The sequence below is a fragment of the Palaemon carinicauda genome, chromosome 28 (assembly GCF_036898095.1).
Source record: "Palaemon carinicauda isolate YSFRI2023 chromosome 28, ASM3689809v2, whole genome shotgun sequence".
NCBI lineage: Eukaryota > Metazoa > Arthropoda > Malacostraca > Decapoda > Palaemonidae > Palaemon > Palaemon carinicauda.
The window spans coordinates 47,208,261-47,220,910 of record NC_090752.1 but is presented as its reverse complement, the minus strand read 5'-3'; the positions used below and the strand labels follow the sequence as shown (position 1 = coordinate 47,220,910).

Genomic DNA, 12,650 nt, shown 5'->3' with positions numbered 1-12,650 from the left:
CCTGGTACCTTAAGAGCTGCTGTATTGGGTGGCTGGAATATGGAGACAGGAGGAACCCTATGAAGCACCATATTCCTGGTACCTTAAGAGCTGCTGTATTGGGTAGAGGAGACCATATATATCACAATTTCATATGGTTTCATTCCAGGCTAACAGGATTTGTTGCAGGGTAGCAGTCTGAAGAAAAAAAACTCATACTCAAGTAGTAGTCCCTGCATCTCCTCGAGTGCCAGAGAGGTAGAGAACAATGCCAAGAATTAAAGATTTAGATTTATATTAGATTAATTTATTATGACTTTAAAACACCGTTTCTGCTGAAAGAAAGTGCCAAAGAGATGAAGGAGAGTTTTTCTAAACCTAATCCTTCTCCCAACTGGTGCAAGGTCTCCATGCATTGACAGTAGATGTACTACAGTAATCTCCATGCATTGACAGTAAATGTACTACAGTAATGTTAAGATATAGATCTTTTCTATTCCCATTCCTTTGCCATGATTCCTGAAATAGTTAACAAGTTTAGGAATTCAAGCCTTGCCAAAATGACTTCTCTAGCACCTTATTGGACTTGAGAGATATTTAAATCTAGCAATATGTTGATGGAACTTCCAGTGACACTTCTGTATAGAAATTATCTTCTCTTGACAGCCCCATTGGCATCTGGTCATCCAAACTACCTCATTCATCATCTGACAATTCATGCTCCTCAAAACTGAATGATTTTCCACACCATCTAATCTGTCCTTTGTAGACTAATGTTCCACTTACAACCATCACCATCTAATCTGTCCTTTGTAGACTAATGTTCCACTTACAACCATCACCATCAGTGGTCAACCACATTGTATGTGCATGATGTGTAAATTCAGGGGAATTTCATCAAACAATACCTTGGATAATGTCATTAAATTTCTCAGGTTTTTCAGTTGCGAGAAGTTCTCTGTCATTTGTATCAAGGGATATAGGTTTTTTTAGTCCTTTGTTCTTCAACATTCTGGCCTGAATGTACAGTATCCGACTGTGCGGTTATACAAAATATGATTTGTTTTTTTTTCATAGAGGACCTGATAGGCAGGGATCCTGCTTGTATTTAATGTATTCAAATGACTTGGAAAATCCGCAGTCTTTATTATCCATCTTCTACTGGCAGAGGTTATTCTTTTCTGCAACATTAGTTGGTCATTAAATGTGGGAACAGATATAGATGAAGGCTAAAATGTTAGTGCACCTAGGGGCCAAGTGGACACTGCAAAGATTCATGAATTTTCTATAGAGCACCACTTACTGAGACAATAACAACTACTGCTTACAGGCTTAGGTGCTTTAGAGAATATATTTTATATATGTTTTCAACTTCTCAACTATGTTGTTTTTACTCAGTTTCAACACCAGCCATATTCTTTTGGTATGAATATCAAATCCTATTGGTCAGGTATAACTATTTTTTTCTATAATCTAGGTTTTCTATGGTTTCTAAAAGTACTAAAGGAAAAATTTGTAATATCTATTTCAAAATTCTATAAGTATTCATGCTTTCAAGTCTACAAAACAAGCAAAGAAAAAACTAGAATCATCCCACATTTGTTATTTATCTTTTATTTGAGAAAAGGATGGAACATTTAATTTCGGCATTTAGACCAATAAATTAATTGCGGCATATAGACCAATAAGGAAATGTAAGTCCCTTCATAATTTCATAATAATTTTAATGAGGTCAAGGAATATTGATACAAGATTATTTTCTGTTATCAAATGTAAATTGTATGAAAGAACAAAATAATTCATTTATATTTGACCTAGGGATGTTGGAGTTCAACTCTTCTTATCTTGTTCTTCTTTAGATCAATTAGGTTAATTTACTTGGTCTGGAGGAAAAATCTGCATACTAAATAGCAGTTCTCATATAAGAGACATTAGCAGTTCTCATATAAGAGACATTTTTTTCCCTAAGTATAGAATTATAAATTAAATGTGGGAAATGGATACTTTATTTATTATGAGAAATTAATACTTTATTGTTCCAACACGGAGTACTTACCTCGAACTACTTTCTTAGGAGTATCTGGGATCTCCTCCCACCCGACCAGAATTTTGTGTAGTTTACCCTACTCCTGTTTTCTATGCAGGGTAATCTCTGGCAGAGTGATATGCGCCCAAAGATGACCCGGGGTCAGAGAGCATGCTTGCTCAGGTCTCGATCTCCAGTAAGTTTTTGGTCGCGTCGGCGTTAACACCCCGACGCGCTCTCTTAACCCAGTGCAACCCTTTGTGTCCCCAACCCCTTTGTGTCTCACGCGGTCCCTTTGTGTGCTTCCCTATCCTTTCCCTCTGTGTTCCTGTGTCTCGCGGTGTATTACTAGTGCGTTATGGAGCATCCCCGTCGTTGCCCTGGGCCTGTGGCCGGCAAATCGTGTGGCGCTTTCCTCTCTAAGCCCGAAGTTGACCCGCACTCCTTGTGTTCGTCGTGTAGGGGCAGTGTGTGTTCCCCTACAGCCACGTGTCCGGAGTGCGAGTCCTGGAATGAAGTGCAGTGGGTGCGATACGGCACTAAGAAGAAGAAGGCCTCTCGACGGTCCCCTAGGAAGTCCAGTGTCTCTTCGCCTCTCGCTTCGCCCGGCGTCCCGTCGGACAGTCTCTCTCTGCCGTCTTCCCCTACCCAGTGTAGGGGTCGAGGCAAGACTGTTGCGGGGAAGCGGCCTGTGGCCCTTCCCCAGGAGTCTGATTTACCTGACAGTGGCATTGTGTCTTCGGTCCACGCAAGTGTGGGGCCTGAGGCAGGGGCGTGTGTGTATTCAGGGGACGGAGCCCTGGTGAAAGCAGGTCCCGTCTCGTCGGACGATCCGATGTGGGGTAAAATGGCTGCAGTCTCTTCTCCCGCCTCTTGGGCAGGTTTACCAGGTGCGTCAGCAGCCGAGGGTGCCGCCGAGAAGGACGACTCACCGCCATCAGACACCCTCGTGTGGGCGCCTCTGAAGACGCCCTTCAGATTTCCCCTGAGGATGGAAAAGGAGTTTGAGACCTGGTTCCCCAGCGAGGAGCTCACCCGCTCCCCTCCAACGCCTTCAGCTACGTTCCCGGCGGACTTCATGGAGCCTTCGTCGCCGGCCGAACCCCATGCAGAACCACCAGCAACGCGGCACGATTCAGGCCCTCCGAGGTCCTACAGTTCTTCAGGCTCCTCGGTCGAGGCCTACTCCTACTCGTCGTAAGACGGAGCCCCGAGAGACCACAGGAGACAGCGAGATAGGTCCTGCAGGAAGCGATCTCGCTCGCGCTCCCATTGAAGATCCCGCCACGTGAGTAGACGTTCCAGATCCCCCAGGAGGAAGTTCAGGAGAAGCCTTTCGCCGGAGGAAGAATGAGTGCGAGTCTCCATCCCCCGTAGCCATCTCCTGGGGGCTGCAGCAGTCGCGGGCACCTCGGAATGGCGCCGGTAGGATTTATCACCGAAAGTAAGTACCTGTATGACCGACGGAGTGACTCTTCTCATCAGGCACCAAGGGACAGGCATAAATTCGCGAAGGTTCTGACTCCACCCGCCCAGCGGGCAGAGTCGCCCCTTTGGTCTGGCAGCCGCGTCCCGGCCTCAAGATCTACGATGAGTTGTCCAGAACGAGAGAAACTCCTTTCTTCGACGGGCAAGCCCGCAGACCCCTGGTCCGCTGGAAGAAGAGATAAATCCAGGACGGAGGCCTCCGTTCCAGCGGCGATGCCCGTCCTACTGCCTGAAGCGAGGGAACTGGACCACTCCAGGAGGATGCCTCCTCCTTGTACGGCTCCCCCCGTCGGAGGTCCTCCGTCACGAGAACTGGGATGCCCAACGTAGAATGTAGAGGACGGGGAAGAAGGTTCGCCAGCAGAGGTTTCTGCATACAGGAGGGTGATAGGCCTCATCTGACAGCACCATAGGCTGGACAAAGCGGAGCCCTCTACTGACGAGGTCTGGCTCTCGAGCCTCAGCAGGCTGATGGATGTGCCTGTACAACAGAGGCCCTCGCTAGCCCTCCCTTTAGCTAGAGATGTGAAGGTGGGATTGGCGCATGTTAACAAGATCGTGGCCAACTATGCGGAAGCTCCCAAGAACCAGAGCGCCTCTAGACTTCTCCAGGGCCTGAAGACACAGTCCCGGTTCTACCTCCCGGAAGGACACCACGCGGGGCCCTGTGCAGTGGAACCAGCAGTCGCCATCTTGGGACAGGGTGCAGCAGAGAGGACTACCACGGCCCCGGTTTGTTTCTCCCCGGCGGAGACTGCCATGATGGAGGAGCTGTCCGGGGACTTAGTTCACGTGTCATCGTGGCTGGATTGGTGGGCCTCCATGCTGGTAGGGTTCCAGTCCTCGCACGACCTCTCAATCCCGGAAAATCAGGCTTTACTGAAGGAGCTGATTAGTTCGGGAGGTAAGGCCCTGAAGTTCCTTTCCTATCAGTCCATAGCACAAACCGCCAATTGGATACTGAGGAAAAGGGACACAGTGCTCAGCAGACTTGTAAGGCGGCTCCCTGACAGGGAAGCCAGGTCCCTGAGGAGCCTTCCACTGTGGAAAGAGTCAGTTTTCCCCCTCAAGGAAGTGGAAGAGACGGTGGAGAGGGTGAGGAAAATAAAGAATGCGGGAGAACCCAGGCCCCCTCCAGCAAGAAGACCCACCCATAGAAGAGCACCTCCTGACATCCCTCTCCCCCCTCGCGCCTCACCTAACCATCCCAGGAGAGACACCCCTACTACATCCTGGCAGCAACCTTCGCAGCCCTCCCGTAGGGGAACGTCGGCTGCGCAGTCAGCATTCAGGCCCCCCTATTCAGCCGCCAGAAGAGGTCGTTCGGGCCGCGCCTCTTGAAAGAGATAGGGAGAGAGGCCCCCTACTCCTGCCGAAGCCTCAGGTCTCAAACATTCTTGGCAAGCATGGCGGGACCACGGATCTGACGCGTGGACCGTGACAGTCCTGAAAGAAGGGTACAGGTTGCCCTTCCTGGTGGACCCCCCACCTGTGATACCAGATCTACAGGCGGAATGGTTGGCACCGAAGGACCCCCTTGAGAAGGATGGCCCTGCAAGAAGACGTCTCTGCTATGCTGGCGAAAGGGGCAATGGAACCAGTCAAGAACCCAGGTCCAGGGTTCTACAGCAGACTCTTCCTGGTGGAGAAGGCGACAGGGGGCTGGAGACCGGTCATAGACCTCTCGGCCCTCAACAGGTTCGTGTGCAAGACCGACTTCAAGATGGACACTCCTTAGTCGGTCCTAGCGGCCTTGAGGGAAGGAGACTTCATGATGTCCATAGACCTCAAGGATGCATACTTCCAGGTCCCTGTCCACTCCTCCAGCAGGAAGTACCTAATGGTAAAATGGGGTACCCAAACGTTACAGTTCAAGACCCTCTGCTTCGGTCTGTCCACAGCCCCTCGGGTCTTCGCGACAGTCTCAGCCTGGGCACACGAACAGGGCATCCGCCTGATTCGGTACCTGGACGACTGGTTGTTGCTTTCAGCCTCAAGGGAAGTACTGAGGGGGCAAGGCGTGAAGCTCCTGCAGTTCTGCAGCGTCCTGGGTATCACCATCAACCTGGACAAGTCCCAACTGATACCCTCCACCAGGATGACCTACCTCGGGATGGTCCTGGACTCTCGGTTGGCGAGAGCATTCCCTTCCGCGGAGAGACTGGACAACCTGAGCCAGATCCTACGGCCCATCCTGTCGGGTCAGCCCAGGAGAGCCAGGGACTGGCGCAGGCTGATAGCCCACCTCGTGTCATTGGAGAAGCTAGTCCCACAGGGGAGACTCAAACTCAGGGGAGTACAGTGGAACCTGAAGGAGGCCTAGAACCAGAGAGACTTCCCGCACAAGGTGGTCCCGATGTCCCCGAAGACGAGGGAGGTCCTCGAGTGGTGGCACGACACATCGAACACCCTCAAGGGGATGCCCTTCGCGGCCGACCCTCTGGAGATGCTCCTGTTCACGGACGCATTCAAGGAGGGTTGGGGTGCTCATCTCCTCGACAGCACAGCGAGAGGAAGATGGGGAGCTGAAGAGAAGAACCTGCACATCAACGTACGGGAAATGATGGCAGTGCAAAGGGCGTGCCTAGAGTTTGTTCAGAAGCTCCGGGGAAATACCGTGGCACTGATGTCCGAAAACGCCACAGTGGTGGCCTACATAAAGAAGCAAGGAGGACTAAAATCGAGGGAGTTGTGCGGCCTCACGTTGGAGTTCCTGGAATGGGCCGAAAGGGAGCAGATCAAGATCTCGGCCAGGTTCATTCCAGGGAAGAGGAACGTCCTGGCCGACGTCCTCAGCAGAATGGGTCAAGTGGTGGGGTCCGAGTGGTCCTTGCACCCAGAAGTGGCCAAGACTCTGATTCAGAAGTGGGGCTTGCCAGTAATAGACCTCTTTGCCACGAGGCTGAACGCACAGCTCCCTGTGTTTTGTTCTCCTGTGCCAGATCCAGGAGCGGCGTTCAAGGACGCCTTCCAGCATCCTTGGGACAACCTCAATGTTTACGCCTTCCCTCCCTTCGGAATGCTCAGACAAGTCCTCAACAGGGTGAGGAGAGCGGACAACCTGTGGATGACTTTGGTAATGCCCTGGTGGCCGGAGAGAGAGTGGTTCGCAGATCTAAAGGAACTGGCGCGCCTTCCACCTTGGCCCCTTCCGGACAGATCAGACCCTCTCCGGAAGCCACACTTTCAAAGGTTCCACGAAAACCCTTGGTCCCTCTGCCTTCACGCGTGGAGGTTATCGAGCGTCTCCTGAGGAAGGAAGGGTATTCGGTGAAGACCGCAACGAGGATGTTAGGTTACCCGAGACGGTCGTCAGCCGCTGTGTACCAGGATAAATGGGCTACCTTCACGAAGTGGTGCGTCACGAAGAACATCAAGCCGTTGAAAGCCTCCATCCTGGAGATAGCCGACTTCCTAGTCTATCTCAGGGACGAGGTAAATATGTCCATCCCAGCCATTAAAGGAGTCCGAGCCGCCCTAGGACAAGTCTTCCTCCTGAAGGGCATCGACCTAGGTTCCTCCAGACACATCTCGATGCTCATCAAGAGCGTTGAGCAATCATGCCCCCTCAAGCAGTTAGAGTGCCCCAGTAGGACGTGGCTAGAGTCCTGAAGATGCTGTCAGAACCTCCCTTTGAACCCCTAAAGGACATCTTGGAAAAGGAGCTCACCCTCAAGACAGTTTTTCTGTTAGCACTGGCATCAGCAAACGGGTAGGGGAGCTTCATGGACTTTCATACGAGGTGTCACACTCGAAGAGCTGGCGTGAAGCTACCTTCAGGTTCGTACCATCCTTCGTGGCCAAGACCCAGAACCCAGCAGTCTGGGACCCCAAGTTTGAAGGATTCTCTGTACCGGCAATCCCACGTTCAGACAACCTGAAGGACTTGCGGCTGTCCCCTGTCAGAGCAGTACGGAAGTACAGTACTTGGAGAGTACAGCCAGACTTAGACCCGAAATCAAGAGTCTGTTCGTTTCTTCAGGATTAGTAAAGAAACCAGTCTCCAAAAATACGATCTCCTTCTGGCTACGGCAAGTGATCATGAGAGCCTACAGTAGTGTAGGGATTCCTATTCCGGGTAAGCCTAGACCCCTCGACATCAGAGGTCTGAGTACTTCGTTGGCCTTTGAGAAGAACATGGGAAGAACATGGCAGTCGGCCAAATCCTGCGAGCGGTTACTTGGGCTAATCAGTCAACCTTCGCAGCTCACTACTTGAAGGAATGCTCGAGGAGGTCCTTGGACGGATTCTGTGTCGGTCCCGTCATTTCAGCGCTTCAAAAGATTTAAAGGTGTAGCCCCAGGGAAACCACGGGCAGTAAGTCCAAGAGACACAGGTTCCTTCCTTAACCCCCCCCCTGTTCCCTTATTACCTTCTCTGAAATGACACTGAAATCCTTTAACTACCATGGGATACATAGTCAGTGAATGGATACGTCTCCAAGGAATTTTACAGAAGTGAGTTACTTAGACAAGAAGATAGTTTTTTGGGTAGTTTTCCCTATTTCTCGTGTTTTCTCTTGGAGGGTCAGTGGAACCTAGCCTCCTATCTAGGTTCCCCCCTTTTCTCTCCTCATCACGGTCTCTGGGTCCTGTGGTACACTCCCACCTCCTAAGGTATAAGTCTCCTAAGAAAGTAGTTCGAGGTAAGTACTCCGTGTTGGAACAAATCACAAATTTCAAGTAATTTGTATTTTTGCTAACAGTACTTACCTCGAACTACTTTCGGGTTATGGACCGCCCATCCTACCCCGAGTGCCTTACACAACTTAATAGAAACCTATCTGTCAAAACTTACTGGAGATCGAGACCTGAGCAAGCATGCTCTCTGACCCCGGGTCGTCTCTGGGCGCGTATCACTCCGCCAGAGATTACCCCGCATAGAAAACGGGAGTAGGGTAAATTATACAAAATTCTGGTCAGATGGGAGGAGATCCCAGATACTCCTAAGAAATCAGTTCGAGTTAAGTACTGTTAGGAAAAATACAAATTACTTAAAATTTGTGATTTTTTTTTTTTTTACTATTTATCTTATAAGCAGTACAATATAGAGATTTAGGTTATTAAGATAAAATTGATTAAAGAATTTATTTATTTGTATAAAAAGTAACTCTATAAATTGTGGCACAATTTTTGTATTTATATTTTGCTTTGGCTGCATTGTAATTATACTTGTGCTAAGAACTCTTTGCAGTTATTCTTGAAGCTTTGGATATTTCTGCCCTTAATTTTGTATTTTGTTATGTAACTGATGTATAATCAGCATATTTAAATGAATTTGTTGGGACTGCTATATTTTCTTCTGATGCTGGTGATTGCTAGCAGTTATTATTGATGATCTGGATATTTCCATTCCACTCCTGTTGTTTTTGCTGTGACTTGTATACTTGTTTTTGCCATGGCTGCTGTATAATTTTCTCTTTACGCTGGCAATTTCAAGCAGTTTTTGTTGAAGCTCTGGATATTTCCATTCCTGTTACTTTTCTCCTTGTGCTGGTGATTGCTAGCAGTTGTTTATGATGCTCTGAATATTTCCATTCGCTGTGGTTTTTGCTATGGCTGCTGTGTAATGTTCATATGATGGTGATTGATAGCAATTTGAGGATGCTCTGGATATTTTGACTTAATATTTTGCAGTTTTTGCTATGGTTACTATATAATTTTATTTTTATGCTGATGATTGCTAGCAGTTATTGATGATGCTCTGGATATTTCCATTCCTCTTTTGTGGTTTTTGCTATGGCTGCTGAACAAAGCTCTCCTTATACTGGTGATTGATAGCAATTATTGAGGATGTTCTAGATATTCCGACTAATATTTTTTGGTTTTTGCCAAGATTGCTGTCACAGCAAAAAAGCACAAAAGAGAAATAGGAATATGAAGTGCATTAACAATAATTGCTAGCAATCACCTGCATGAAGAAAAAGTATACAGCAGTCACAGCAAAAACCACAAAATATCTAGGAAATATCAAGAGGAAATATCCAGAGCATCAAAGATATTTTGTGATTTTTGTTATGGCTGCTGTATATTTTTCACCTTATACTGATTGTTAGCAGTTTTTGTTAATGCTCTGGAAGTTATCATTCCTCTTCTGTGGTTTTTTTCTGTGACAGCTGTATATTCTTCTCATGATGCTGCTGATTGCTAGCGGTTATTTGGTGATTCTCTGGATATTTCCGTTCCTCTTTTTTTTATTTTTGCTGTGACTTCTGTTAATTTTCTCTCCTTATACTGGCAGTTGCTAATAGTTATTGTTGATGATGTAGATATTTCCATTCCTCTTTTGTGGTTTTAACTGTGACTGCTGTATACTTTTTTATATACTTTTTCATTTTACTGGTGATTGCTGGCAGTCATTGTTGTTGATGTAGATATTTCCATTCCTCCTTTGTGGGTTTTAGCTGTGACTGCTGTATACTTTTCTCCTTATGCTGGTGATTGCCAGCAGTTATTGATTATGCTCTGGATATTTCCATTCCTCCTGTGTGATTTTTTGCTTTGACTGCTTATTACTTTTCTCCTTATACTGGTGATTGGTAATAGTTATTGTTGATGCTCTCTATATTTCCATAACTTTTTGTTGTTGTTTTGCTGTGACTGCTGTATACTTTTCTCGTTATGCTGGTGATTGCTAGTTGTTTTTGTTGATGGTCTGGATATTTTCATTCCTCCTGTGTGATTTTTGCTGTGACTGCTTATTACTTTTCTCCTTACATGGTGATTGGTAATAGTTAGTATGGTTGATGCTCTGGATATTTCCATTCCTTTTTTGTCATTTGGCCGTGACTGCTGTTTACTTTAATCCTTATGCTGGTGATTGCTAGTAGTTATTGTTGATGCACTGGATATTTCCACTTCTCTTTTGCAGTTTTAGCTGTGACTGCTGCATATTTTTTCTCCTTAAACTGGTGATTGCTGGCAGTTATTCCCTTTCCTCTTTTGCGGTTTTACCTGCGACTGCTGTATATTTTACTTCTTATGCTGGTGATTGCTGGCAGTTATTCCCTTTCCTCTTTTGCGGTTTTACCTGCGACTGCTGTATATTTTACTTCTTATGCTGGTGATTGCTGGCAGTTATTCCCTTTCCTCTTTTGTGGTTCTACCTGCGACTGCTGTATATTTTTCTTCTTATGCTGGTGATAGCTGGCAGTTATTCCCTTTCCTCTTTTGCGGTTCTACCTGCGACTGCTGTATATTTTTCTTCTTATGCTGGTGATAGCTGGCAGTTATTCCCTTTCCTCTTTTGCGGTTCTACCTGCGACTGCTGTATATTTTTCTTCTTATGCTGGTGATAGCTGGCAGTTATTCCCTTTCCTCTTTTGCGGTTCTACCTGCGACTGCTGTATATTTTTCTTCTTATGCTGGTGATAGCTGGCAGTTATTCCCTTTCCTCTTTTGCGGTTCTACCTGCGACTGCTGTATATTTTTCTTCTTATGCTGGTGATAGCTGGCAGTTATTCCCTTTCCTCTTTTGCGGTTCTACCTGCGACTGCTGTATATTTTTCTTCTTATGCTGGTGATAGCTGGCAGTTATTCCCTTTCCTCTTTTGCGGTTCTACCTGCGACTGCTGTATATTTTTCTTCTTATGCTGGTGATAGCTGGCAGTTATTCCCTTTCCTCTTTTGCGGTTCTACCTGCGACTGCTGAATATTTTTCTTCTTATGCTGGTGATAGCTGGCAGTTATTCCCTTTCCTCTTTTGCGGTTCTACCTGCGACTGCTGTATATTTTTCTTCTTATGCTGGTGATAGCTGGCAGTTATTCCCTTTCCTCTTTTGCGGTTCTACCTGCGACTGCTGTATATTTTTCTTCTTATGCTGGTGATAGCTGGCAGTTATTCCCTTTCCTCTTTTGCGGTTCTACCTGCGACTGCTGTATATTTTTCTTCTTATGCTGGTGATAGCTGGCAGTTATTCCCTTTCCTCTTTTGCGGTTCTACCTGCGACTGCTGTATATTTTTCTTCTTATGCTGGTGATAGCTGGCAGTTATTCCCTTTCCTCTTTTGCGGTTCTACCTGCGACTGCTGTATATTTTTCTTCTTATGCTGGTGATAGCTGGCAGTTATTCCCTTTCCTCTTTTGCGGTTCTACCTGCGACTGCTGTATATTTTTCTTCTTATGCTGGTGATTGCTGGCAGTTATTCCCTTTCCTCTTTTGCGGTTCTACCTGCGACTGCTGTATATTTTTCTTCTTATGCTGGTGATAGCTGGCAGTTATTCCCTTTCCTCTTTTGCGGTTCTACCTGCGACTGCTGTATATTTTTCTTCTTATGCTGGTGATTGCTGGCAGTTATTCCCTTTCCTCTTTTGCGGTTCTACCTGCGACTGCTGTATATTTTTCTTCTTATGCTGGTGATAGCTGGCAGTTATTGTTGATGCTGTAGATATTTCCATTCCTCTTTTGTGGTTTTAGCTGTGACTGCTCTATACTTCTCACCTTATGCTGGTCATTAATAGCATTTTTTTGCTATGACTGCTGTATACTTTTCTCTTTGAGCTGGTGATTGCTAGGAATTAATTGTTGATGCTCTGGATATTTCCATTCCTCATTTTTTATTTTTTTGCTATGACTGCTGTATACTTTTCTCTTTAAGCTAGTGATTGATAGCAGTTATTGTTGATGCTCTGGATATTTCATTCCTCTCATTTTGTTTTTTTGCTGTGACTGCTGTTTACTTTTCCGTTATGCTGGTTATATCTAGCAGTTATCGTTGATACTCTGGATATTTCCATTCCTCTTATTAGTTTTTGCTGTGAATGCTGTAAACTTTTCTCCGTATGCGGTTGATTGCTATCAATTATCGACGATGCTCTGGATATTACCATTCCTCATTATTGGGGTTTAGTTGTGACTGCTATATACTTTTCTCTTTATGCTGGTAATTGATAGCATTTATTATTTATGGTCTGGATATATTTATTCCTCTCTTTGCTTTTTGCTGTAACTGATGTTATACTATTCTTTTCATGCTGGTGATTGCCAACAGTTATATAGGAAATATCCTGAGCATCAACAATAACTGTTGGCAATCACCAGTACATAGAAAAAGTATAAAAAAGTCACAGGAAAAACCCTAAATGGGGAATAGATATATCCAGAGTAACAACAATAACTGCTAGCAATCACCAACATGAAGAGAAAAGTGTACAGCAGT

The 12,650-nt window shown here is 46.2% G+C and overlaps 1 protein-coding gene across 3 annotated transcripts in view; it reads left to right on the top strand.

The window, feature by feature from the left end:
- The window catches only part of mRpL52 (mitochondrial ribosomal protein L52), a 110,026-nt gene that overhangs the window by 85,758 nt on the left and 11,618 nt on the right, over positions 1 to 12,650 (top strand). The gene's annotated exons all lie outside the window — the stretch shown is intronic.